Raw genomic sequence first — 26,734 nt, 5'->3', positions numbered from 1 at the left:
TTTATTAGAAGTCAATTTTAATGGCATTAGAGCTTTATGAAACCACGATTAAACTTATTTTCTTTAAGACTAATGCCATGAAGGTTATCAAAAGGCCTGAATATAAAAAGTGCAAACAGGAGAAAAATAAAAAATAAGAAAACCTCTAAAAAGTCAAATAGGATCAAGGCATCTCCTATTAACTTTTATAGAATCTCAACTGCTTTTACTTGGCAAAGTTTTGTGTGGCTTTTACACTTAATAAATCTTGATTTTTTTAGAGTTTTATGGAAACTAAACAAAGAATTTGGGTTTTTTTATTTGACAATTTCTAGTGAAAAAAAAATCTGAAAACCTTTAAAAGTCGGAATCAGCACAGCTCTCATTAACTTCTATAGGACCTTGACTGTTCCATTATCCAGAAACCCGTTATCAAGAAAGCTCTGATATTCAAAAAGGCTGTCTCCCATAGTGGGACATTCACTAAGATTCATAGTTGCGCCAGGCGTAACTTCGCCACACTTCGCCAGGCATAATTTCGCCATCGCTCCGCAAATTCACTAAAATCCGAAGTTGCACTCAGGGGAAGCGTAAGGTTGCGAAGTTGTGCTAGCGTTGATTCGCTATCGATGGTTAATTTGCATACTGTTGCCATGAGTTAGGAAATGTAGGGGGAAGGAGGAGATCTTTTTCAGCCTATCACCCATAATATAGAAAAAACGCCAGCGTTTTTTGGGACTTACAAAAATTTTTAACTTTTTTTGAAGAAATCCCTATCTACTCTATTGCGCTTCGCCTGGTATGAGGTGGTGAAGGAAGTCTAGCGTAAAAGGTAGCGTTCAGAACAATGCGCGCGTTAGTTAATTTGCGTAGTTACGTCCGTTGCGCAAATTTGCCAGGCGTAAGGGTGCGAAGTTACACTAGCGAAGTTACGCCAGCGTCCGTTTTTGCGTAACGAAGTAACGAAAATGCCCAACACTAGCGAACTGACGCTAGCGTTAGGCGCTTAGGCGCATAGTGAATTTGCCCCATAGACTCTATTATATCCAAATAATCAAATTTTTTCGATTTTTTCTGTACTAATAAAACAGTAGCTTGTAATTGATCCAAACTAAGATATAATTAATCCTTATTGGATGCAAAACCAGTCTATTGGGTTTATTTAATGTTTACATAATTTTCTAGTAACCTTAAGGTATGAAGATCCAAATTAAGGAAAGATCAGTTATCCGAAAAACCCCAGGTCCCGAGCATTCTGGATAACAAGTCCCATACCTGTACTACAGTTTTTTGTGGTTTTTATACTTTATAAATATTTATAAATCTCAAATTTGCATAGAAAAAACCCCACAAAAAATACAATTTATGAAAAGAAATAGAAATGCGGATGTTGGTATATGAGCCCCTTAGTGTTAATAATGAACTGTATTTAAGTATTATTGACTAATGTAGTAGAACATTTCACCTTACTAAAGAGGGTAAGGAAGATCCACCACAATACACCCCCATGACTACCCAATTTTGGGGGAAGACCTCTGGGAAGAAGTTGAGTTGGAACCATTATAATATAGAAACCCATATATAAATGGTACTGTTTTATCCAAATCAAATTCATTTGGTGGTTTTGCAAACAAGTGGAAGGTCATCTATATTCTAATGATGTTGTAGGGGACTTTCTTTTCTTTTCGTGCCTAAAAAGTAAAAGTCTGAAAATCTTTCAATGTAATTTTTGGCTGAGAGCCTCTTATCTGCTCACAAACATTCTCCGGCTTTTTTCTCTACAGAAGTATTTTTATTCCTGTAGTTATTACCCAATTATATTAGAAGCATTTTTATCTACCTTCAATTAGAGCAGCAGAGCAACTAGTTCAATTACTATTAGGATAGTTATTACTTGGATCAGTTATTTTACGGGAAACTCTTTCAATAATCCTTTATTTTAATGGAAAGTTGTGGAGAAGTAAAATTTATTGAGTCTTCACAGAAGAAAAATCGTGACACTCCTTCCACCCCTCCCCCTGGTTCTCTCTTTCTAGCCTCAGTTTAATTTTCTCTTGAGTTAAGTATTAAATATTAAATAATATATTGCCATCCTTATTTCCCTATTTCTTTAACCCATCAACAAGTCTTCAAAGTCTTTCTTGAGTCCAAGAATAGTAAAGAGCAAATATTTTCGCAGACATGGATTTGCGGTGAAATTCCAGAAAAAAATACAAAAAAACTTCTCCATGACAATAAAGTCACAGAGACAAGAAAAAACATTCATTGACTCTAATGCATTTTGAGTGAGAAATAACTTGAGAAAAAACGCCCATTGACTTTAAAGGAGACCCGTCACCGCAAAAAAATATTCAAATTCTTATTTTATCACATTAGTCAAGCAAAATTAACTTTAGTTACACAATATAAAATAGTTGAATCTTGTTTCCTTCAGTCTGGGAATTCATAATTATAACAAGGAGCCATATTGTGGACACTGTTATTAAGACAAGTCTTGTATCATCTCAGAATCTTGTTTGTGCACCAGAATGGGGGACCTGATGTCCATCCCCATGTACTGGCTACACAATTAAATGGTGAAGAGAACTGGGGGAATGTGGGGAGAGCAGTGACATGTAGGAAGTGCTGAATGGAAAGTGAAAATAATTGCCTAAGGCACAGAGGAGGGACAGGCAATATTTGATTGACAGCTGAGATTTTTAAATGAGCTTACAACAGCTATGAATGCTTTAATAAAAAATAGAAATTGGGTTTCATGTTTTATTTGAAAAGGACTTTTATTATACAGATTTTTATGTCTGGGTGACAGGTCCACTTTAATGCATTTTGAGTGAGACATAACTTGAGAAAAAATGCCCATTGACATTAATGCTTAATTAGTGACTTAGGGGCATATGTATCAAGGGTCGAATTTAGAATTTGAAAAACTTCGAAATTCAAATTCAAAAAGACCAACCAAAAGTCAAAGTTTTTTTTGGCCGAAGAGGTCAGTTTTTGATCAAATAGGTCAGTTTTCGATCAAATTCAAATTGTACACATCGAAGTAATAGCACATTCGAACAAATTTGAATTGAAGTTTTTCCCAAAAAATTTAGCAATTGACTCCAAATAGATTCTGGGAGGTCCCCCATAGGCTAAAACTGCAATTCTGCAGGTTTTAGATGGTGAATGATTCAGTCGAATTTTTAAAGAGACAGTATGTGATAAATTTGTTCGAATGCGATATTACTTCGATTTGTAAAATTTGAGTTTGATCAAAAACCGACCTATTTGATCAAAAACTGACCTTTTTGGCCAAAAAAACTTAGACTAAATTTTTTTCAAATTTGAATAGAATTTGGACTATTTCTTAGTCGAAGTACACAAAAAAAGCTAAAAATTCGAATTTTTTTAATTCAAAAATTCACCTGTGGCTGTAATCCACACTTGAACTTCAATAAAGACCTTTTTTACTACTACTGACTGGAGGATACTCTTTGAGTACCTACCATACAAAGAATACGGTGATGTCCGCTCCCTTATGCTGAAGGCCTGGGGCAGAGCACCTGGGCCTCCTTATTTACGGGGTGAGTCTCTTTGAAAAGAAATGTTTGTGATGATAATAATGCATTTGGACAAAAAGTCGCCGAGACAAAAAAGTCAACAAGACAAAAAAAGTCACTGCAAGATAAAATGCTTTTGGAGTGAGAAAAACAGTTGCTTGCATAAAAAATTGTCCATCTGTGAAAAAAATTACCCCTATGAATTTATGGATGGATGCTGAGTTTCATTTGGAGGGGTTAAACTTGATGGACTTTGGTCTTTTTTCAACCTGATTTAAATATATAACTATGTAACTGTCACGGTCGGCACCCTACACCAGAACAGAAACCAAGCACCCTGATCTCGGCTCGACTTCACCAGTTAAGTGACCGCCTTTGGCCTCGGGAGGAGCCCTCAGCTTACTCAGATGCCACCTGGACTTAACAAGAGGTGCAAGGTGTAAGTTCTGGCAGGCAATGGGGCACGACTGTTTACAAGGATACTGGAAGATAGGAAGCCACCAGGAACCGGCAGGCCGGGCCAGCACAAGCAGGTAGAATAATCAGACAGGCCAAAATCAGGATTTAGATAGCGTAGAATGGTCAATGGACAGGCAGAGTGATATCAAGATATATTGAAAACCGCACCTCCCTCGCCTTTCCTATGGCAAATCCTGCTAGATGGTGCAAAAAAAAACGTGTGCCAATGGACAGGCAGAGGTCAGGATTGGAGATGTCAGAATAGTCACAGACTAGCAGGATCAAGATTGGAGAGTTCGGAGTTAACAGACAGGCAAGGTCAGGATTAGAGAGATCAGCGTAGTAAATTAGGCAGGCAAGGGTCAAACACGGTAGATAAATCAGGAATCACAAGGAATAGCACCCAGGAACAAGCTAATTCGAACCTAACAACGGGCAACTTGCTGAAACCTAAATTCCCCTTAAATACATTTGAATTTGGCGCCATTGCCAACTTCACACGCCAGCGTCACTGCACCTTTAAGAACCGAGCGTGCGCGGCGCGCGTGCCTTAGGGGAAACCGGCACCAGGAAGAGAGCAGGAGCTGCGCAGCGGGCGTCCACGCCGAAGGAGCGGCGGTGGACCACGCTGCCCACTAAACCACCAGGGTAAGTCCTGACAGTAACTATTGCCTTCAATGAGTTTTGCAGGGATTCCTTCATCACTATCCAAGAACCTACCTGATTTTCAGGGGGAGCAAAAAACTATCTATAACCAATCACAGTACAGTAATGGTGACTTTATGACTTTTTGTTAAAAGTGCTAAAAATCTGTTATAATGACTTAAATGAAGCTAAATACTGTACTACTTGGTCATTTCCAATGCAGAAAGAAAAGTGAAAGAGGAGGTATGCATGTCCTACAGTAAGACTAGAAAGGTGGGTGGCTAGGCTGGGATTTAAAAATATAAAGCTATTCACATATTTGCATATCTTAAAATACAAAGGAAGCACTGTCCCTTTAGGTGCATGAAATAAAGGAATGCATAATGAATGATGATTGTCCACGTCTACCCAAGTTGTATTATATTTCATTCCAAAATGATTTTTTTCCTCTTAATTTATGCCTTTTTTCTATTCAGTCTGAACAAAAAATGTAATAATCTGAAGAGTAAGAAGATAAAGTTGTATTGAATTCACAAAGAATGACTGGACTTATTGTATTTCTTTTACCTTCGCAAACCACTTTTTCTTACATAATCCTTAAATATCTCACCAGGAATGATCAAGGTGCTACATACAGTATGAAGAAATATGAGAGATATTTATATTATTTATCTGTATTTGTTTTACCATTACGAATATGAAAAAGCAAGCAGTATAAACTTTCATAAATTCTTTTCATTTTGTTTTATATTCTGGAGAATCATGGCTTCCTTCCTTTCCTCTCAGTTACAGGTTGAAAAAAGTAGAGGTCAGCTTTGATATAGTTTAAAAATGTTTCTTCATCTTACATTTTAAAGGAAAGTTCAAATATTACGCTTAGGGTTTGGTAAGTTGTTCTGAAACTTTTGAAAGAATCGTTTCCTTTGCATGAAACATTTCAAACATTTTAAAATCATAGATGCAACTAAAGGATCATTAGATAAATAAATGATAAAAATTAAATCTTGGTATGTTCAGTAATTCTAAATAGGCATCTCACAATTCAGATTATCTTCTTAGCTGAAAAATGTATTTTTTGGCAAAAGTTTAAAAGAATTTGATTTATTTTTTATATCAGTTATAGGGCTGGTACAATAAGTCCAGTATACGTTATTTGTTGGATTTCAAATACATATAAAGTCTTATTTATGAACACAACTACAAGTGTGTTAGGACTAAGATGCATCCATGATTGAGTGGGTATTGACACTATTCCTTAAAGTTATTAGCAACCAAACAAGTTGCACTTCCCCATAGATGCTCTGCACACCATTGTACCTGTCCTACCTATTAACATAGTAAATTAGGTTGAAAAAAGACACATGTCCATCAAGTTCAAACTTTGAACTCAATTTTACCCTGCCTAACTGTTAGTTGATCCAGAGGAAGGCAAAAAAAACCCCCATCTGAAGCCTCTCCAATTTGCCTCAGAGGGGGAAAAAATCCTTCCTGACTCCAAAATGGCAATAGGACCAGTCCCTGGATCAACTTGTACTATGAGCTATCTCCCATATCCCTGTATTCCCTCACTTGCTAAACACCATCCAACCCCTTCTTATACCTATCTAATGTATCAGCCTGTACCACTGATTCAGGGAGACAATTCCACATCTTCACGGCTCTCACTGTAAAAAACACCTTCCTTATATTTAGCCGGAACCTCTTTTCTTCTAATCGGAATGGGTGACCTTGTGTCAGCTGGAAAGATCTACTGGTAAATAAAGCATTAGATAGATTATTACATGATCTCCTAATATATTTATATATAGTTATATCACCCCTTAAGTGCCTCTTCTCCAGTGTGAACATCCCCAATTTGGCCAGTCTTTCCTCATAGCTAAGATTTTCCATAGCTTTTACCAGCTTAGTTGCCCTTCTCTGTACCCTCTCTAATACAATAATGTATTGTTTGAGTGATGGAGACCAAAACTGTACGGCATATTCTAGATGGGGCCTTACAAGTGCTCTATACAGTGGAAGAATGACCCCCTCCTCCCTTGAATCTCTGCCCCTTTTAATACAGCTCAAGACCTTATTTGCCCTTGATGCTGCTGACTGGCATTGCTTGCTACAGCCAAGTTTATCATCTACAAGGACTCCAAGGTCCTTTTCCATAATGGATTTGCCTAGTGCAGTCCCATTAAGGGTATAAGTGGATATTTTACATCCCAGGTACATGACTTTACATTTATCAACATTGAATCTCATTTGCCACTTAGCTGCCCAGATTGCCAGTTTGTCAAGATCATGTTGCAAGTGCCACATCCTGGATGGAATTAATTGGGCTGGATAGTTTTGTGTCATCTGCAAACACTGATACGTTACTTACAACACCCTCCCCTAAGTCATTAATGAACAAGTTAAATAAAAGTGGATCCAATACTGAGCCCTGAGGGACCCCACTAAGACCCTTACTCCAAGTAGAGAATGTACCATTAACAACCACCCTCTGTACCCGATCCTGTAGCCAGTTTCCTATCCATGTGCAAACGACTTCATTAAGCCCAGTGGCTTACAAGCAATATGTTGCTCACCAACCCCATGGATGTTGCTCCCACTGGCCTCAAAGCAGTAGGCTGCTAGGCCACATAAAGGCTACCAATAGCAAATCACAGACGAATAATTGCCCCCTACAGGAAGTTAATTCATGCCCAACTCTTTTTTTTTTTTGAATGTGGCTCACCAGTAAAAAGGGTTGGGGACCCCTGCCATAGGAGTTGCATTGATGTAGTACAGACTTGTGCTCAGCCATTTTTGACATGCAATAGCTTTTAGTTTGGCACATGTAGGGGGTTATTTACTAAACTCCGAATGCAAAAATCACGAAAAAATGTGTGCTTTTTTTTGTTATAAAATCAGACTTTTAAAAAATCACAAATTTTTCGGAATTTATTAAACCCTGGAGGATGGTCTGAATCTGAAAATCCGGCATCTGAGACCTGTCGAGTTGCATATAAGTCAATGGGAGAAGTCCCAATGATTTTTTGATGTGCGCTGGGTTTCATGCAATACCCCAAAGTTTTCAGGTGAAAATTCCGAAAAAATCATGAAATTCGTGAAAATCGGATGAAAAAATCTGAAAAGATCGTGAAAAGCACATTTTTGGGAAAATGTAATAATAAATAAGCGTAAAAAGCCCGAACCGATTCAATCGTAGTTTGTAGCAGAAAATATTGAGATAAATTCGGACTTTATTAGTGCCGTAGTGTGGCACATTTAGACACAACTCCACAAATGACTGCAATGATGCTGGAATTCTGTGGGGGTAAAACTTTCCAATTTGCATCCAAAAATTGCACTTTGCACAGTGTCTGGTCATCATATGCACTACACAAAATTAATGATGTCGCTTTGATGACATCACTCATTCTTTAACCATTTTATTGTGTATTCACTTCAGACAAAAGACATCTTTCAGGGTTGAATAATGATCAAAATACATTTCACTGATGTCATTTTTGGTTATGTGACTTTCTGTCCCTCCCTAGAATGTGTGCCTGTGTGAAAGCTGAAAAATAAAATTACAGTTAAATCCTAATAAATAAATTTTTAAAAGCCAAATCTTCACTTTTAAGTGTAGAAATAATATCTTGGACTAGTTGCTAACGGCAACCAATCACTTCAAACGTCTTTTTTTAAGGAATGGGTCCAGTAAAAGATATTGGCCGATTGGTTGCTATAGTTTTCTAGACCTTGTAAAAAGTTTGCAACTGCTTTTTCTCTAATGTTCTTACTGGTTTACAACCCCCATTTATTTTATTGTTATTAATATTAACAATGAAAGTAACTCATGAAAATGTTTATGCTTTATTCTCACTGGCTGGTTCTTAAAGGCATGCTGTCATGGGAAAACATGTTTTTTTCAAAACGCATCAGTTAATAGTACTGCTCCAATAGAATTCTGCACTGAATTCCCTTTTTCAAAAGAGATTTTTATATTTAATTTTGAAATCCGACATGGGGCTAGACATATTGTCAGTTTCCCAGCTGCCCCCAGTCATTCGACTTGTGCCCTAATAAACTTCAGTCACTCTTTACTGCTGTACTGCAAATTGGAGTGATATCACCCCCCTCCCTTCCCCCCCAGCAGCCTAACAACAGAACAATGGGAAGGTAACCAGATAACAGCTCCCTGACACAAGATAACAGCTGCCTGGTAGATCTAAGTACAGTACTCAATAGTAAAAACCCATGTCCCGCTGAGACTCCTTCAGTTATATTGAGTAGGAGAAACAACAGCCTGCCAGAAAGCAGTTCCATACTAAAGTGCTGGCTCTTTCTGAAAGCACATGACCAGGCAAAATGACCTGAGATGCACCTACACACCAATATTACAACTAAATACACTTGTTGGTTCAGGAATGATATTTTACGTGGTAGAATGAATTGTTTGCAGTGTAATTTAGAAATAAAAAGGCCACCATAATAATCATGACAGAATTCCTTTAAAAATGTTGGTTTGTCAGTCTACATATGAAAATATCTCTTCCAGAAACCCTGTATTGACCCGAGGGAGCCCTGTCTCACCAACACAAGGTGGAATATTTTATCTGACACTTTGAACAACATACTCAAATTAATTGACAGTTTCACTTCTGAAAGTCAATGTTTGTGCTTCTCTTTTGAGTCGATTCCCTTTCATTGAGATAATGCAATCAATAAAGGAAAGCTTTGTATTACAGCCTATCATTGATAATGATAGTGATGCTCCTCATACAACGCAGACGAGAAAGTGTACTTACCAGCGTCTTTATGTTGTAATGGCTTTTATACGATGCTGCCCACTTTATAGGGCACAAGAGTGCAGAATGTTTACAAGGTACGCCTGATTTCTGTGTCTTTTTCCAATCTATATGAAATGTCCAATAGCCCTTTATGTGACAGATGCAAATTTGATTTGTGGGAATCAGAAAGCTTAAGTACTACAGATTATATGCCTTCACTTCTAATGGTTCTACAATTTCTATTCCTTACTTTTTAGATAAATAGCGTCCAGTTTGACAGACAATACACTTTCTTTTTTGTGTGTCTGCAAACCTTTATTACAACTTACAAATCTCAGTCTGTCTGTCCACCTAAAATTAGTATTTAAACTGGCCAATCAAACCAAAGGTTTCACATGTATGACACTAATCTCACCTTCAGGTGTCAATGATCAGCAGCTCCACCACTGGGCTTATCCCTAAAATTGCTTCTGATTCAGATGTCCTCATAATACCAGATTTACCGTAAGATATAAATCCTATAAATTGAGATGCTACAACTAAGAGACCCAAACACCTGGAGAAAGTTGGCAAAGATCCAACAGAAACAAAACAGGAATGCTTAGATGCACTTTCTAAAAATGATTTTTGAACATCACATTTCCAAAAATACCAACTTTATGTTTTTCCAAAATTACACAAAGGTTTCATTCCCTCCTTTAGGTGTTCAGGAATATATATGCAACATTACATCTATGGGGGTAATACAATAAATTAACTAGTAACCCATAGCAACCAATTACCATTTAGTATTTAATGGCCATCTGAAAACGAACTGATCAGATTCTGTTGGTTACTAGACCTGGGCAAACATTGCACCGTATATAGGTATATGATCCATTATCCAGAAACCCTTTAACCAGAAAGCTCAGAATTGTGGAAAGGCCATCTGTCATAGACTCCATTTTATCCAACTATTTTTTTTAATTGATTTCTTTTTTCTCTGTTAATTAAACAGTATCTTGTACTTGATCCCAACTAAGATATAATTAATCCTTATTGGAGGCAAAACCAGCCTATTGGGTTTATTTAATGTTTACATGATTTTGCAGTAGACGTATGGTATGAAGATACAAGTTATGGAAAGATCTGTTATCTAGGTCCGGATATCCTTTTTCTCTGTAATAATAAAACAGTATCTTCAACTTGATCCCAACTAAGATATAATTAATCCTTATTGGACTCAAAACCAGCCTATTTGGTTTATTTTATGTTTACATGATTTTCTAGTAGACTTAAGGTCTGAAGATCCAAATTATGGAAAGATCAGTTATCTAGGTCCCGATTTCCTTTTTCTCTGTTATGATGAAACAGTATCTTCTGCTTGATCCCAACTAAGATATAATTAATCCTTATTGGAGACAAAACCAGCCTATTGGGTTTATTTTATGTTTATATGATTTTCTAGTAGACTTAAGGTATGAAGATCCAAATTATGGAAAGATCTGTTAGCTAGGTCCGGATATCCTTTTTCTCTGTAATAATAAAACAGTATTTTCAACTTGATCCCAACTAAGATATAATTAATCTTTATTGGAGGCAAAACCAGCCTATTGGGTTATTTATGGAAAGATCCGTTATCTAGTTCCCAAGCATTTTGGATAACAGGTCCCATACCTGTATTGGTGTTTTAGATGTAAAAAGTTTTGAAGGCAACGTCTGCCATAACTTGCAGACAACTCCTATTGTTTAGCTATAATCACTACATAAAGCCCTTTTAATATTTTGTAGAATTAGGAACTTTGCAACTGTTCTTTATTTGATTGTGTTTATTCATACAGTTCACACGAGTCTAACATACATTGTAAGCTGTCATCTGTTTTCTAGGGTGGCAGAATAGTCATGAGGCTACATTTTTAATGTTTGTTTAAGTTTTTCTGGGTTATATTCCCCCTTTCCTATGACTGTGTGGGCTCTTAGGTAATACAGCAAAGCAACCAGTACCTCCTTCTCAGTGTCCTACTCCAAAAACACAGACCAGCACATAAGTATGAACATACAGTAGGAAACAGAAACACTGAGCTCATGTTGAGATGGTGATAACCCTAAGACCTGACCAGAAATCATGCGTAGGAGAAGATCAAGAGTTTTATAATAACCAGAGTCTACTGTGATACAAAATATGAAGACCCTTCAACCCAGGGTATCCAGCTCTTGTAGAACTCCCAGAATCCAATGCAGGGAATTAAGTTTCAAAGCCAGTTTGGAAGTTAGAGGTTTCTTATCTTTGCATTTTAATGTTGAAACAACATCTAACTTTATATGTATATTTATATTAATGAGGATGATACAGCATGCCCTCTCTTGTTGGAGCAACTTTTACATTAACACCAATGTCCCTTTAAAGCCATAATATGCAAGGATCAAACAGAGCTGGGGATTTCACAGTAGGAGGAATGATCAGATTAGTTAGACTCAATGGTCCTTATCTGCAGTCAGTTTAATATTTCTGTGGTGTAATAGAAGAGCCAGCATGGTCATAAACGCTGGAGTTAATGCATAAATAATGAGCTAGATTATATCTCTTAGCAGATGCAGGAAAGCAGCTTCTAGACACAACTCGACAAGCTATTCTTTAGTGGCTTGGAACGTGCTAGTTGCCGAGCAGTAAAGAGATGCTCTTGTGTTACAAAGACCGAGGCATCATGATATTGGAGCAAAGAATATACAAGTAGGACACAGAAGTGGGGAGATGTTGTTCATTTGAGGAAGGTGCTTCAACATGAATTTTAATGAAGCTGGATGCATTTTTACATTTTATATTACATATTTGTTATTCCTATAAGGGAAGAATAATACACCCAGACCACAGCTGGACTTTGAAATAGGTTTTCATTTCTTAGTGTCATCACTGAACCTAAAAGCTCCTACTGCAAAATATACTTAATTACTGCTTGTGTCTGCATTGTACCTTTTATAGTACAAGTCTGATATTTTACATTGGATAGTACATTCCACAGGGTACTCCATATCCTTGTTCCAATACTCCAACAATACAACTCCCACAATGCTCCAACTAGTTGACCGCCTGCTCAAAGAAAAGCCATAACATAGAGCTCACTATATTTCTTCAGCATGATATTCCAACACTCTAATATTCATTTCTATGTGATTTTGGGAGCCTATATGTCAGGGGTCCACAACTTTTTTTTTAACCTTTTTTTAGTTGGGGAGCAACACAAGCTTGAGAAAATTTATGGGGGATGCCAAGTAAGTAAGTGTGATTGGCCATTTGGTACCCCTATGAGGACTGGCAGTATATAGCAGTCTATGTTTGGCAGAACACCTGGTTTTTATGCAACCAAAAGTTGTTTCCAAGTCTGTAAAACATTAGCACTCGATTGAGTCCATTGAGAGCAACATCCAAGGGGGTTTGTGAGCAATATGTTGCTTGTGATCCACTGGTTGGGTATCACTGCTACAAATTAACAGGTGATATATAGGCTAGAATATATATATATATATATATATATATATATATATATATATATATTATATATATATATTATATATATATATATATATATATATATATATATATTGTATATACTGTATATAGTAATAAGTCAAATCAACTGGACTTGCTGTATTTTTCTTTTTGCTTGAAGATGTTTCCCTAGTCAACTGACTGGCTGGAATATAAAGGAATAAAAAGCAGTTAAATTTGACCTTTGATTCTGTTGACTTTGACAAGCTCTAGTTTCACTCACTCATAAATATACCCTATTAAGTGACCAAAGGGGATTATGGTTTTGTCAATTTTTGTGATTTTCCACTATTAAATGAGCCTTGTGTGACATTAAATCTGAAAATCTGGTTTGTATTTGAGCCATAATATGAGTGAAACTAGTTTTTATTCAGCACATGGAGTCAGATGCCAATTTATGTAACTTCACAAAATGTTCACTCCTCTGAATCTGTGAGAACTCACCCTGATGGTCCAGTGGGGGTGTGACGGGGACGCCGCTGAGTCTTCTATGGCGCCGCTGCGCAATGTAAAGGACTGACCACGCCGCTCTCTTCCGGGTTTAAGTGAGTGGCGCTGGTGATGTCATCGAACATGTGCACAAAATTCAAATATTTAAAAGTGCAGGCCCAATATAAAGGTTCCTTCCAAGTTCCTGGGTGCATTCCTGGGTTACTATTGTTGTGTATTGACCCTTGCCTGTCCTTGACCATGCCTTCCTACTGCCTGAAGTGGCCTCTGCCTGTTTTATGACCACTCTTCTGATTTCTGAATTGGTACTGCGTTGTTCCTTTCCGGTATTGATCTGTGACCCCAACCTCTCTTTTGTTATTCACCTTGAGACCTCATTGCCTGTGTGGTTTGACCCAGCCTGTTCTCTGACTATGCTAACTGCTCCTCCGTCCTTTCCATATATATTTGGTTCCCATGCTTGCCCAGAACACTTTCCCTGGTTCTCCCGCAATAAGACTTGGTGGCATCTGAGTAGCGGAGGGCTCCACCCGAGACCAAAGGCGGCTGCAACAGGCAGAAGAGGTGGCTGAGACTGGAATCTTGGATTTAGTTCTGGGTTTGGGGTACCAATCATTACAGAATCATACTTTTTAGCGCAAACGAACACATTTTTCACATGGTTACTTAATCCAGTAATTTTTTCATTTTTTAATAATACTTTTTTTTTGTAATTTATCAAGTGTAAACACCATAAAATCTATGAATACAAAAGGACAGCTAGTAAAAGCTTTTGAGGTCATGTAGAAGTCAATGGAAGTTCTCTTTCTTTTCTTGCAAAGATCAGCTTTTTGTTTGTCGTTTTAGAGCTTTTCGGGGATCAAAACATTTGACAGCAAATTTAATTCCTACTTTTTGCATTCGGATCTTTTAATACCTTTCATGCCTTACGTGCTTTTAGAGAAATAGGAAATGTAATAAAATTTACAAAGTGCAAAACTTTGCGAATAAAAATTTGCATGTTGTAAAATTCTTCATTAGGTTTTAATGGCACTGCAAACCTTTAACACCTGCTCTGGAGTTTGTTAAATATTTTGTCACAAAAACTATTTGCGATTGTGAAATTTTATTACAACAATGTGCACTATCGCAAACTATAACATTTACAATCACTATTCTACTGTCACATGAGGGGCAAAGTATTCACAAAGAGAAAATCTTTTACTTTATGAACATTTATTCGTATTGCGAATGATTTTTGCGTTAACGACCAATATTACATGCCCCCAATAGAGTCTAATCTTGGTTTTAAAATAATACCACTAAAATTCAACCTTTAGTTCATGGGCCTCCCAGTGTTTCAAAGCCCTTTAGGGTTGGCTCTTGCCCTATAGGGTTCCAAGAGTACGAATGAATTTGAGACAAAAGGAATGTTCCTACCCATGGGGAAGGCATACTAAGCACTTATTACAGGCATGTATTCAAGACACAAAAAACATGGGCATGCATTACATTTATGAGTTTATGACTATAATTGCTCAATAGTGTACAGACTTATACAAATCAACAATGCACATTGTGTTTCACCCAACAACACAATGCATATCAGACAAACTCAGAACCTAAAGTAGGATAAATCTGTATTTACTCCCACTTGTTATTCTTTGAGTAATACATTTACTGTATTAATTACAGGACTGTGTTAATTTGGGTATATTTTGCTGAATTGATTCCAGAGATATGCTCTTTCTGGATAACCCTGTACTCAATTGATTCCAGAACTGTGCTCTTCTTGCTAAATCTGTTAGAGTGAGTTTGATTGATGGAGTGGCTGAAAATCTATGGGATGTGCCAATGAAACTGTGTGTTTTCAAATACACCCTGAAGCAAAATATCTTTCCTTTATAATTGACTTGACATTGATTTATTACAGTAAAGTCTATTCCCACTTCTACAGACCCCTAACAGATCAAAGAGCTGGGTTTTTTCATTTCTTTTCTATTTCTTTATTGCCTTTTGCTGATTCACAATATATATACCTTTGTTCTATGTTTGTTTTCTTTTGAACACCTAGGCATCTATCTCTCTCTCTCTCTCTCTCTCTCTCTCTCTCTCTCTCTCTCTCTCTCTCTCTCTCTCTCTCTCTCTCTCTCTCTCTCTCTCTCTCTCTCTCTCTCTCTCTCTCTCTCTCTCTCTCTCTCTCTCTCTCTCTCTCTCTCTCTCTCTCTCTCTATCGATCTATCTATCTATCTCGTTTCTTTCTTTCTTCATCATGTAAGAAGTGGAAAGCAAAATTATTATGATTATCCTATCATCTATCTATCTATCTATCTATCTATCTATCTATCTATCTGTCTGTCTGTCTGTCTGTCTGTCTGTCTGTCTGTCTGTCTGTCTCTATCTCTCTCTATACCTCTCTCACTCTCCATCTATCTATCCTCTCTATCTATCTATCATCTATCTATTTATCTATCATCTATATATCTATTTATCTACCTATCATCTATCTATTTATCTATCCATTTATCATCTTCCTACTCTTTCTCATTTTTTCTATTAAACATATATGCTGTACTCTAGAAACTGTTGTGGACAGTACCCTATATTCACTATCTAGATAGTCAGTCAACTTGTTCATCAAACATGGCTCTCCCCAAAAAGTCAGATAAAAATTGTCATTGTGAATGGAGTGGGAAGCTGCAGGGATTGCAGTTACATCTGCCACTTTAGACTTTAGTCTAATATTCTTGGTTCACCTCACAACTGTGTACAGCATGCTTCAGCTTTCCTTTTCTGCTGTATGATACATTTAGGCATAAAGAGGCTATAAAATGTAGTGAGCACCAACTTTTCACACACGTGAGGGTGTAAGGAGTGTATTTACATGTAATAGACTCCAAACTGACTCAACTCTTAGTCTTATTGGTCTCAAGTCATATAAGCCCCTGGATGTCTTAGAGACTTAGGCCATGACTTGAACCATCCGGATCTCAGTCCTACACTAGATGGTTTGAAAACAACACTTGAAAGTGTAACAATATATGACAGAATTGGTGAAATCAAACCATTACTAGATATCAGGACCAGAAGATCACACCCCAGAGAAACACGCTAAAATAATTTTCCATGAGGCAAGTTTCTGTTGGGCGCCATTATATGAGTTTATATTCCATCCAAAATGGATTATAAATAGTATTGACCTTCATCTGGCTGCTTTTGTTTGTGTTAGGAAGACTTTTCCTTTGCCCAGTGTTTCATGGTGTTTGTTCTACAAGGGCCTCATAAGGTTAATTGCATTGTAAAGAGTAATGGTTTACTTTGGCACCCAAACTGTTACAAAACTACTGCTCTCTGCATCCTTCATGACCTTAGTACTTCTGCAACATGACTCCCTGGAATCTACAAAACTTCTAAAGGTTGTCTCATACAACTAGCGCCAAGCTCTGTAGAACAGCTTTCCCAGAATGCTTTTCTGAACAGCAGTGTATAAACCCATCAGAGCTACTGAAGAATAAAGATTGTTATAATAAAGATAGTTGTACAGAGGCTAAATTGTATCTTCTGCAGTAACAGATGCAAGCCCGGCACCATTGAAAGTCGGGATAGTTTATTGTTTTAATCTCCTGGCTGCTCTAGGCGGCCCGGTGCTTTTCAGCAGAGTCTCCCAACGGCGTAGCCACAAGATAAGAAATAATGATGTTACCCCATTCCATTTAATATGATTGTGAATAAACTTCACGCCATCGTATTGCACGTATGTCATGGTTTACTAGCATTTAAACATTGTATAAAGAAACAATACAAGCAAGTGTGTTTCCTCTGTTTGCATAAATTGGCTGGTGAAAAATTTATGTACACTTGGCCAGGAATGGCACGGTGTAATCTTTTTTTTCTACTGAATCTTCATGCGGGAGAAAAAAACAACGATAATGAGATTTTTTAAGGGCCTTTTCAATTTATCCTGGCACAAAAAAAAAATGAATGGCAAACAGGTTTTTTAAAAAAAAAAAAAAAATCTCTATAAACCTTGCAGCGCATTATAAAATGAATATTTTGTTCATGGACATGACAAAGTATCAGTCTGAAATGTTTGCCTTGTTCCCACTGGCTGTGTAAATGGTCACATTAAATAATATATCTTCAGGTGCTTAAACCCTCTATGGCAGCATGCTTATGAATATTTAGCATTATAACTGTGAAATCTTAACAGATGTAACCTGCCTGGAAGCATGGTCATGTTCTCAATGTTTTAATATCTATTTACTTTAAAAGGAGGCTTTTATCTTATAATTTAAAAAAAATATCCATCTTTACTCTTCCGATTCAGTTGAAATATGTATAAAGTCCTAACAGTCCTGACTTTCTCATGATATTACCAAATCACAGGTTGGGGAATGGGAGGGACTTGCTAGAAAGTAGGAGGCGCTGGCTAGCAAACAAGAGAACAAGTTTGTTATAAAGTGGGAGGGGCTTGCAGTAAAAGGGTGTAGCTAATGGAGATTTAAGGTGGAGACTTAGAGGCTCATTTATTAAAGGTCGAATTTTAGTGGTATAAGTGCTTTTTGACACCACTATTTCTCTAAAATCAGGAATGCCATGAAAGGTATTAAGATCCTAATATAAAAAGTACAAATTAAAAAAAAAAAGAGGTTTTTGGAAAATGACTAACAAAAAAATCCGGAAACCTCTAAAAGTCTAAACTTGCCTCCAATCCCACATTCAAAAGAGTTGGGAAGCATGAAAAAGCCCCTGGGGGTGCCAAATAAGGGCTGTGGGTTGCTATTTGGTAGCCCCTATGTGGACTGGAAGCCTACAAGAGGCTCTATTTGGCAGTACAACTGTTTTTTATGCAACCAAAACTTGGAAATTAAAAATAAGCACCTGCTTTGAGGCCACTGGGAGCAACATCCAAGGGGTTGGTGAGAAACATATTGTTTGTGAGCTACTGATTGGAGATCACTACCCTATTTTATCTGAAACTTTGAACTTGCATTAAACAAAGAGTAGAAATATCAGTAGCATTGCTACTTTGCAGTCAATAATGAATCTGTATTTTTAATGCATGTCAGCATGGGTAAAGGTACTCTGGTTTTCTCCCTCACTTCCAAAACAGTCAGGTTAATTATTTAGAGGTATGTGCACCAGGAGTCATTCAGAGGAATTTAACTTAATGGACAACTATGTAACTATGTAATTTTCCCTGATGAAGTTGACATTTATGTATAACGGGACCTTTGATTATAAGCTCCACTGGAGCAAGGGTTCATGTAAGTGATGAACAATCACTGTAAAGTGCTGTGTAACATGTTGGCACAATATAAATAATGGATAATAATAATAATAATAATTTCCATGATATCTAACAGTGAAAACCTGTTTTGCATTCCTCTGGCTTCACTGTAAATGAGTTTCTGAAAAAACAGTATTGTACAAGCCACAAGGTTATTGTTTATTTAGCCAACATCATCCCAAGAGTCAGAAGCCATCAGTAACTAATCTGGCAGGGAACTGAAGAGCATGACCTTGAAGCCTGTAAATCAATAACACTTTCCAGTTCCGTGAAGCAGCAAACTTGGTTGAGGTAGAGAAGACAACTTTTTAGTTAAAAACTCCCCAGTCCCCTCATACTCTCAAGCTGAAGACTGGGAACTGCATTTCCCAAATGTTACAGCTGGGAATCCATGCTCAAATATAAATTAGCTGCAAGTGACAAAGAAACCAATATATACCTGAACTCCTTTTGTGTAGAAGTCATCTGGTTTACAGCCGTCCAGGAGAAGTGTCTACATTGTTTAAGTAGGAATAACCAAAAAACTGAAAGGTCTAAGCAAATACCAAATACAAGAACACTAAAGGAGAAAAGAAAAGTACAATCCCTGGGGCAGGTCTGGACTGGGAGTCAGATTAGGCCCTGGCATTCCAAGTATCTAGAGGCCCAAAGAGATCTCAACCAGCCCACTAAATATTGACTGTCTATGGCATCTTACAGCAGACCCTCTGGCATTTCTCAGAACCAACAGGTTGCTGACTGGGCCTGCACTGTGGGTTAGGGTGGGGTGCCAAGTTATTATGCACCACCAGTGCTTACCAGTTACCTCAGGCTGGTGCTCATCTTCTTCAACCAGACTGGGGTACAACTCACTGTGGTCCATACTGTCATCTTCTCCAGTACTACAGGCATCCCCCAATTTGCTTAGGTGAGCTCATGCACAGTACAGAACTCTCTAAAATTTCTGTAATGTGCAAGCCCCGTACTAGAAGTTGTGTAGGGGACACCTGGGTTGGAAGAAAACCAATGACGGCATGGTGCTCAATGAACAGTAGCTGGAGCTGATGAGAGGGAGAGGAGCACTAAGTGACTAGTGAGTGAGGGGTAACTAACAAATTGACACCCCCAGTAATATAATTTTTCCTTCTCCTTTGACAAAAATCCAAATTTTGTAATGAATATTTATTGAAAAGTTGTTGTGAATTCAATTTTCTTTATTGTTCCCTCCCCAAAAAACCCCAAACATTGGAATTTCGCCTTTATACGTTTCACTTGTTCCAATACCCAGCTGTTAGAAATACAACTGGTGGAAGTTCTCTGTGTATCTGTGTGTATACAGAGTTGTGTAAATGCCAAGCTGGGTCAGACGTTAACCTGATTATATATTTTCAAATTGTTGAAGATTCTGAAAATGAAATAAGAATACAGATAGGACATGTCAGTGAGTTTATAGGGTATAAATCATAATTCTTAAGGAAGGCGATGGGAAAAGAGAACAGTAGGTCATCTGAGTCACCAAGGGCTTCTGCTGATAAGAACTGGGAAGTTATGACTGAGATAAATTAGATGGGGCTTTTTAAGAACCCAAGGACAGTACCTTTCTTGCTCTTCTTATTTTACAGTGTAGCTCCTATTAACTCTACCAAGCAATTTATCTGGCTGACCAGTCATGCTGTTACTACTGTAGTTTACAGGCAAAAGGGTGAAAACTAGTGATGAGCAATTTTTATCAACAGCCATGGATTTGCGGCGAAATTAGATATTTTATAATCTATGAATTTTGTTGCAAAACTTTGGCAAAGATTTGGTGCAGAAAAATTTGCCACTAAAAAAAAGTCACTGAGACCATTTTATCGCTGAGACAAAAAAGCGGATATAAGAAAAAACGCCCACTGACTTTAATGCGCGTGGACAAAAAAGTCAACAAGACAAAAAAGTTGCCACAAAAAAAAATTATTATTTTTTAATCGGGAGTCCATACATCTGATTTCTGTGAATCTTTAACTAAGCCAGAGGGACTTGCCCCAGTTCCAAAGGCAGCCAACATGCAAAAAAAAAGATTGATATCAAAAAATATATGTCCCAAGGCTTATCTTTAGTAAAAATAGATTATTTATTAGTATTCACATTAAAAGTTAGATACATACTGACCCCACATGGCCCACAAGAAAAAATGCCCATTGACTTTAATAAATTTGGAATGAGATAAATTGTTGCACGCATAAAAAATTGTTGCTTACCCATTGACTTCAATGTGTCTGACATATTTTTTGCCATTTTGTGAATTTTTTTGCAGTTTTGAGAATTTTTCTGCCAAACAGGACAGATTCCCACATCGCTAGTGTGATCCAGCAAACCAGCAAAATCGAATTAACTAAGGGGTGTCCTTGTTTAAGTTTTGAGTGAATGGTCTAATTGGTTGATCAGTTCACGTATAGATATATATACACTCTCAACTCTTGTGTTCACTTGGTGTAGGTCCCAAGAAATCGTCTGGAACAGGCTTTCCGATGTTTGCATTAAACAGACATAAAGGGGGTTATTTATCAAAGGTCGGGTTTTAGAGGTTTGTGAGGATTTTTATACCTCGAATGAACGCACAGCTCGAATGTTTTCTGATTTATGTAAAAAACTCAATTCAGTGAATTTGAAGAACCCAAAAACTCAAATTAATCAAGTTTTCAGTGAAAAGGGACGTCTGCCATTGACTTCTACATAACCTTGACAGGTTTTAGCTGTAGTATTTTCAGATTCAAGCTATTTCCAGGTTCAGGTATGATTTTTTTTTTAAAATACATATTTTTTTACCCAATTATACAAGTTTTGACTGCAAAATACAGTACTCTTCTCTACACATGCTCCTAATACACAGAGCTCCTTCCATATTATAATATAGACAGGTATTGTCTATATTTGCCCTTGATATTGTGGATATAATGCTTGAATTCCTCAAACTGTATTTGTTGCCGTTTCTTTTATTTGAGAAATCACAGTATTGTACTGTATAAAACACTTTGAGTCTGAAACCTTCTTGGCAGAAAGCAGGATGAACACTGAGCTGTTTGCCAAAGCAAATTAAAAGCTGCATAAAGAATACCCGAGTTGAGCGGAAAGACTGCAGCTTGGATTGGTCTGCAGAAGCATTGCCTTTATTAGCTGGTCCTGCACTGTGGGTTGGGGGGAGGGGGTGCCAAGTTATTATGCACCACCAGTGCTTACCAGTTACCTCAGGCTGGTGCTCATCTTCTTCAGCCAGACTGGGGTACTACACACTGTGATCCATACTGTCATCTTCTTCAGTATTCCAGGCACCCCCCAATTTGCTTAGGTGAGCCCATGCACAGTACAAAACTCTCTATCCGAAATTTCTGTAATGTGCAGGCACAGGTTACAAAATTTAAGAAACATGGCAGTTTGCTTTTTTTTACACTTAGCACCCTTCCCTGTACTTTGTAAGAGTCTGTTATTGGCTGCAAGCTCCTTATCACCTTCATCAGGGCTTCTATTTATAGAAAGGGGTGTGGACAGGCAATCAAGGGATAGTTTTGTGATATCATTTGGGAATGTGACAAATTAAATGGGACCATACAGTATATGGCACTTGCATAAAATGGATTATTCACCTAGCCTGTAGAGAGAGACAGATGCCATACACCACCATTGGTAGATCTAGCATTTTGTTGCGTGTGGCGCTACAGGAGTCATGTGTCTCTGCAATATGGGAGAGCAGGTTCACTTTAATATGGCGTGCCTCCATCCAAGGTCAGGACACACTGAACTATAATACCCCTCCCTGCTAACTTCTCTGATCCGCAATACACATACACAGGGGAACGGTTGCTGGATTTATTTGGCAGGACACTATACCTTTAAATTACAGTAATACAGGTAACCTACCAGCCAGGAGCAACTTCACTCAAATAACACAGTTAATGATCTCTGGACTGCTGAAGGGAATCCCCACTTATGTGGCAGTTGCTTCAAAGTCCTGAGAAGACTCTCTTTGGCTTTTCGTGCCCTGAGAATTCTCATTCCTTGCGGACATGATTGCTGGGGGAAGCTCCACAATTGGCACCCACAGTTAAAAGAGGACGTAAGCCCACCGGGTTCTGCCCCACCAGCCAAGTCCAACCCTTCCTCTAACCCTTTTCTTTACATTCCTATTTTCTATTGCCTGATAACATTTCCCTGTATTAAGGTGATTGGGGACCCATTTTTAATTGCATGGAGAACCATTTTTGGGTGTTGTGATGGGAATTTCAATATTAAATACCTGCCCCACTTGTCGAACCATCTCTTAAGTATCGAAGTGCCACCAACAGGGTGAGCCCACCTCTAGAACCAATAACTGTGTCAGAAATGTGTCCTCACCAAACAAAATATATTAAGCATTATACCCAGTACAGAACACATAGATTAGAAAAACTTTCAGATACATTTCCTTGACTATTACAATATACTAAACTTATTTTACGCATTATTGCCCTTTAATAATTATTTTCCCTGTGGTGGCACATTGGTGAAGTAGAGCGTCTCACCACAAAGATTCATCTGCACTCCAGTTTATATTCAGTTTAACTCCAGCCCAAAGAACAGGACGATCCGACTAGGCTGAATAAATAAGACGGTTGGTTGATTTGTCAATATACATAAGCATTTTATTTTACACAGGGTAAGTGTCGCATTGATATATAATTAGTACTGTGCAGTCATCATCGCAGAACATTTATTACGGTTTATTGATCTGTATAAAGCGCTCTGAACACAATTCTAATTAAATATTTAGATGGATGAATAGCCAGAAATATTAATGCCATAATAAAGATACATTTTCGCTATAAAATTGCTTTTGTTCAACTTCTGGCAGATGTGTCAATTCATTTTTCCGCATTAGTGTGTTTAATTGCAGTATTACTTTAGGATATAAATGAAACCGGCCTTTTTTTTAAGGCATCTTAATTCATATTTCAGATGCAATTTGCCAAAGATGGCAATGTTTTTTTGTACTCCTTTTTAACTCCCCCAAAAAAATATATTCAAGTGTCCAACGACTTTGATATGGAGTGAGGAATGGTCACCCGAACTGAAGCTTCTGTCTTCATAGTCATAATTAATTTAGGGAATATCTATTATGTGTTTGCAAATTGCAACATAATCAGCATAATGCTTTCAGCAGTTAGTCCTTTTTATAGGTGTCTAATTTTAGGGTTTCAGTTGAGAATCGTCTTTCCAGTTGATCTCATCTGGACTTTGATGGCTTTTATTTTCAAATGACACTTGCAACTTCAGGCACAAAGCGCCAAGTGTTTTGTACAGTTAACGGTTAGAGGAACAATGTCACTTTCAGGAAGACCCACAGGAATTAGATCAACATTCCATTTCCTCAGTTAATTACCAATATAATCTCCAGATAATCTCTTCTTACGTCTGCAAAGAGAGTGGTTGTCTTGAAGAGCCGAGGATGAGTTGTCTAATTGAATCTAAACAGTATGTTATAATAAAATGAGATCTGATCAAAGTTTCAGTTACAGATAAGTGTTACTGTTGACCTTTCAGCTCTTTATGAGTTTTATTCACGCTGGAACGATAATTGTCCCCTGTTACTGTTAGGAGATGCTCATTTGCATTAGGAAGATATCCAGTGAGTATATCAACAACAAAGTTTATGATTGTTTAAGAGTTCCAAGTTAATTATCTTAGAGATGTACCCACGTGGGTAGCGGCACCAGCATCTCGACGCCAGCGCAATGAAGTCACCCGTCCAGCGCGAAAATATTAAACAAAAAGACATCAAGGTCATGGGTTCAATGCCTGAATATAGAAATTCCTGATTTGTGTTCCTGGGTTCCCTAAATTCTTAAATTGTTGTTTCCTGGATTCCTGACTTCTGCTTTGATGCTGATACTGATTCTTGCTGTCTGCCTTTTGAACCTTTGCCTGGATTTGACTACGCTTTCGTCAGACCCCTGTTGGATACTGCTGAATTTGGACTTTTACTTGAGCTTCTTCCTTGGTCTGGACTTCTCCCGCTGGCAGATGATAGGCCCCCTGACGGCAGTCTCCCTCTGGCAGTTGTTGTGGCCTCTGTATTTGTTTACTACAGTGCAAACCAGAGGTCCCCAACCAGTGGCTTAGAAGCAACATGTTGTTCACCAACCCCTTAGATGTTGCTCCCAGTGGCCTCAAAGCAGGTGCTTATTTTTTTAATTCCTGGCTTGGATAAAAGTTTTAGTTGCATAAAAACCAGATGTACTTCCAAACAGAGTCTCCTGTAGGCTTTCAGTCCACATAGGGGCTACCTTATGCCAATCACAGTCCATATTAGGTACCCAGGAACATTTTGGATGCTTGCGTTGCTGGACAACTCTTTTTACATTTAAATGTGGCTCGTGGGTAAAAAAGGTTGGGGACCCCTAATGTAGACAGACCCACACTGTATGTTCATAACATTTCAAACTCTACATTGACCTTTAAGGAACACTATTTTGGTGGAAAGATGCAATATTTTACATCAACAATAATAACATCTGCTTCCTCTTTTACCTGTTGAAGGAGATATCAATATTGTCCCAGCTCTGAGTTGCCTGCTGATGTCTTTTGAAGCTTCTTAAAACATATGCTTCTAGATAGCAACCAATGGAAACCATGCTTTATTCACCAGAAACTTCCTTGTGGATGTAAGGACATCCTTTGAGATTAGATGAAAGAAGATTATATCTGAAGGTAGGAAAGAGCTTTTTTTTATAACGATGTTGGGGAATACGCTCCCTGAAGGTGTTGTGCTGTGAGATACACTGGATAGCTCCAGAGTCAGATGCATTCTTGCAGGTATGGAAATACAGTTATGGGACCTGTTATCCAGAATGCTCGGGACCTGGGGTTTTCCGGATAATGTTAGTTTGTATCAAGTACAAGGTATTGTTTTAATAATATAAAGAAAAAGAAAATCATTTTCAAAATGTGGATTCTTTAATTAAAATTGAGTCTATAGGACATGGCCTTTACATAATTCGGAGCTTTCTGGATAAGTGTTTCCGGGTAACAGATCCTATACCTGTACGAGATTAATTACATTTTTCAAAGTAGACAGTTAATGCAGGGACTGGTCCTCTTGGAGTCAGGAAGGATTTTTTCCCATCCTCTTGATCAACCAGCAGTTAGACAGATTTTATTTTGACAGAGAGGTTAATCTGAATGCTGTGGTACTATATGAAAAGTAATATACTGTATGTATGTGCATGTATGCAATATTATTTGGGGGGGGTGGGGTGTAGGGGTGACCTTGAGGGGGAGTGTTCAAATCCCTTTTTATTAAATCCAAATTTTTTTAAAAAAATGTTCTCTATAATAATAAAACAGTAGCTTGTACTTGATCCCAAATAAGATATAATTAATCCTTATTGGAGGCAAAACCAGTCTTTTTGGTTTATTTAATGCTTAAATGATTTTCTAGTAGACTTAAGGTATGGAGATCCAAATTACAGCAAGATCCCTTATCCAAAAAAAAGCCCCAGGTCCCGATCATTCTGTATAACAGGTCCCATTCCTGTATATAAATAGAAAAAAAGCCATAATATTCAAGCATGTGTTTGTTAAATCATTGCAACTTCATAGTCAAAACGTGCTCCTGCACTTCCATGTGAGTCCATTGTGCAGCTTCTGAGGAATGGTGGGAAAATGTACCTGCTGACACCGGGGAACCCTGAAGTTACTTTCATCCGGGACTTGACGGTAGCTCCATGGTTTCCACATTGGGTTTCATCAATAAGTACACCAGACTTGCACCCACTGAATCAGATGCAAAGCCATTTTTAAAGTATGCTCCAGAAATAGCACAACCCCTATGTTGAAAATTCTAGAGACAACTTGTGTCAAAAAGCAAATGCAATTGCATCCAATTTCACACAATCCAGAGCATGGCCACTGAAGCTATGGAAAAAAAATTGGGGTAAAAAAATAACACTGGGAATAATGTCCAAAATTGCGTACAAAATGAGCCCTATTGTAGTTTTTTGTGTATATATACTGTATTTTTTTTTTTCAAAATGACTCATCTCCAAGCATCAGTTTCAGGTTCTCATTCAAATGTCATTTTTGTTTGTGTCCCATACAGCCAACAAAC

At 37.7% G+C, this 26,734-nt stretch overlaps 1 protein-coding gene across 3 annotated transcripts in view; it reads left to right on the top strand.

Annotated features, from left to right (window-relative positions):
• The window catches only part of LOC121403129 (chemokine-like protein TAFA-1), a 321,569-nt gene that overhangs the window by 67,699 nt on the left and 227,136 nt on the right, over positions 1 to 26,734 (top strand). The gene's annotated exons all lie outside the window — the stretch shown is intronic.

The sequence above is a fragment of the Xenopus laevis genome, chromosome 4L (assembly GCF_017654675.1).
Source record: "Xenopus laevis strain J_2021 chromosome 4L, Xenopus_laevis_v10.1, whole genome shotgun sequence".
NCBI classification, from domain to species: Eukaryota; Metazoa; Chordata; class Amphibia; order Anura; family Pipidae; genus Xenopus; species Xenopus laevis.
The sequence above is the reverse complement of the archived record's forward strand: the minus strand, read 5'-3'. Positions and strand labels throughout refer to the sequence as shown.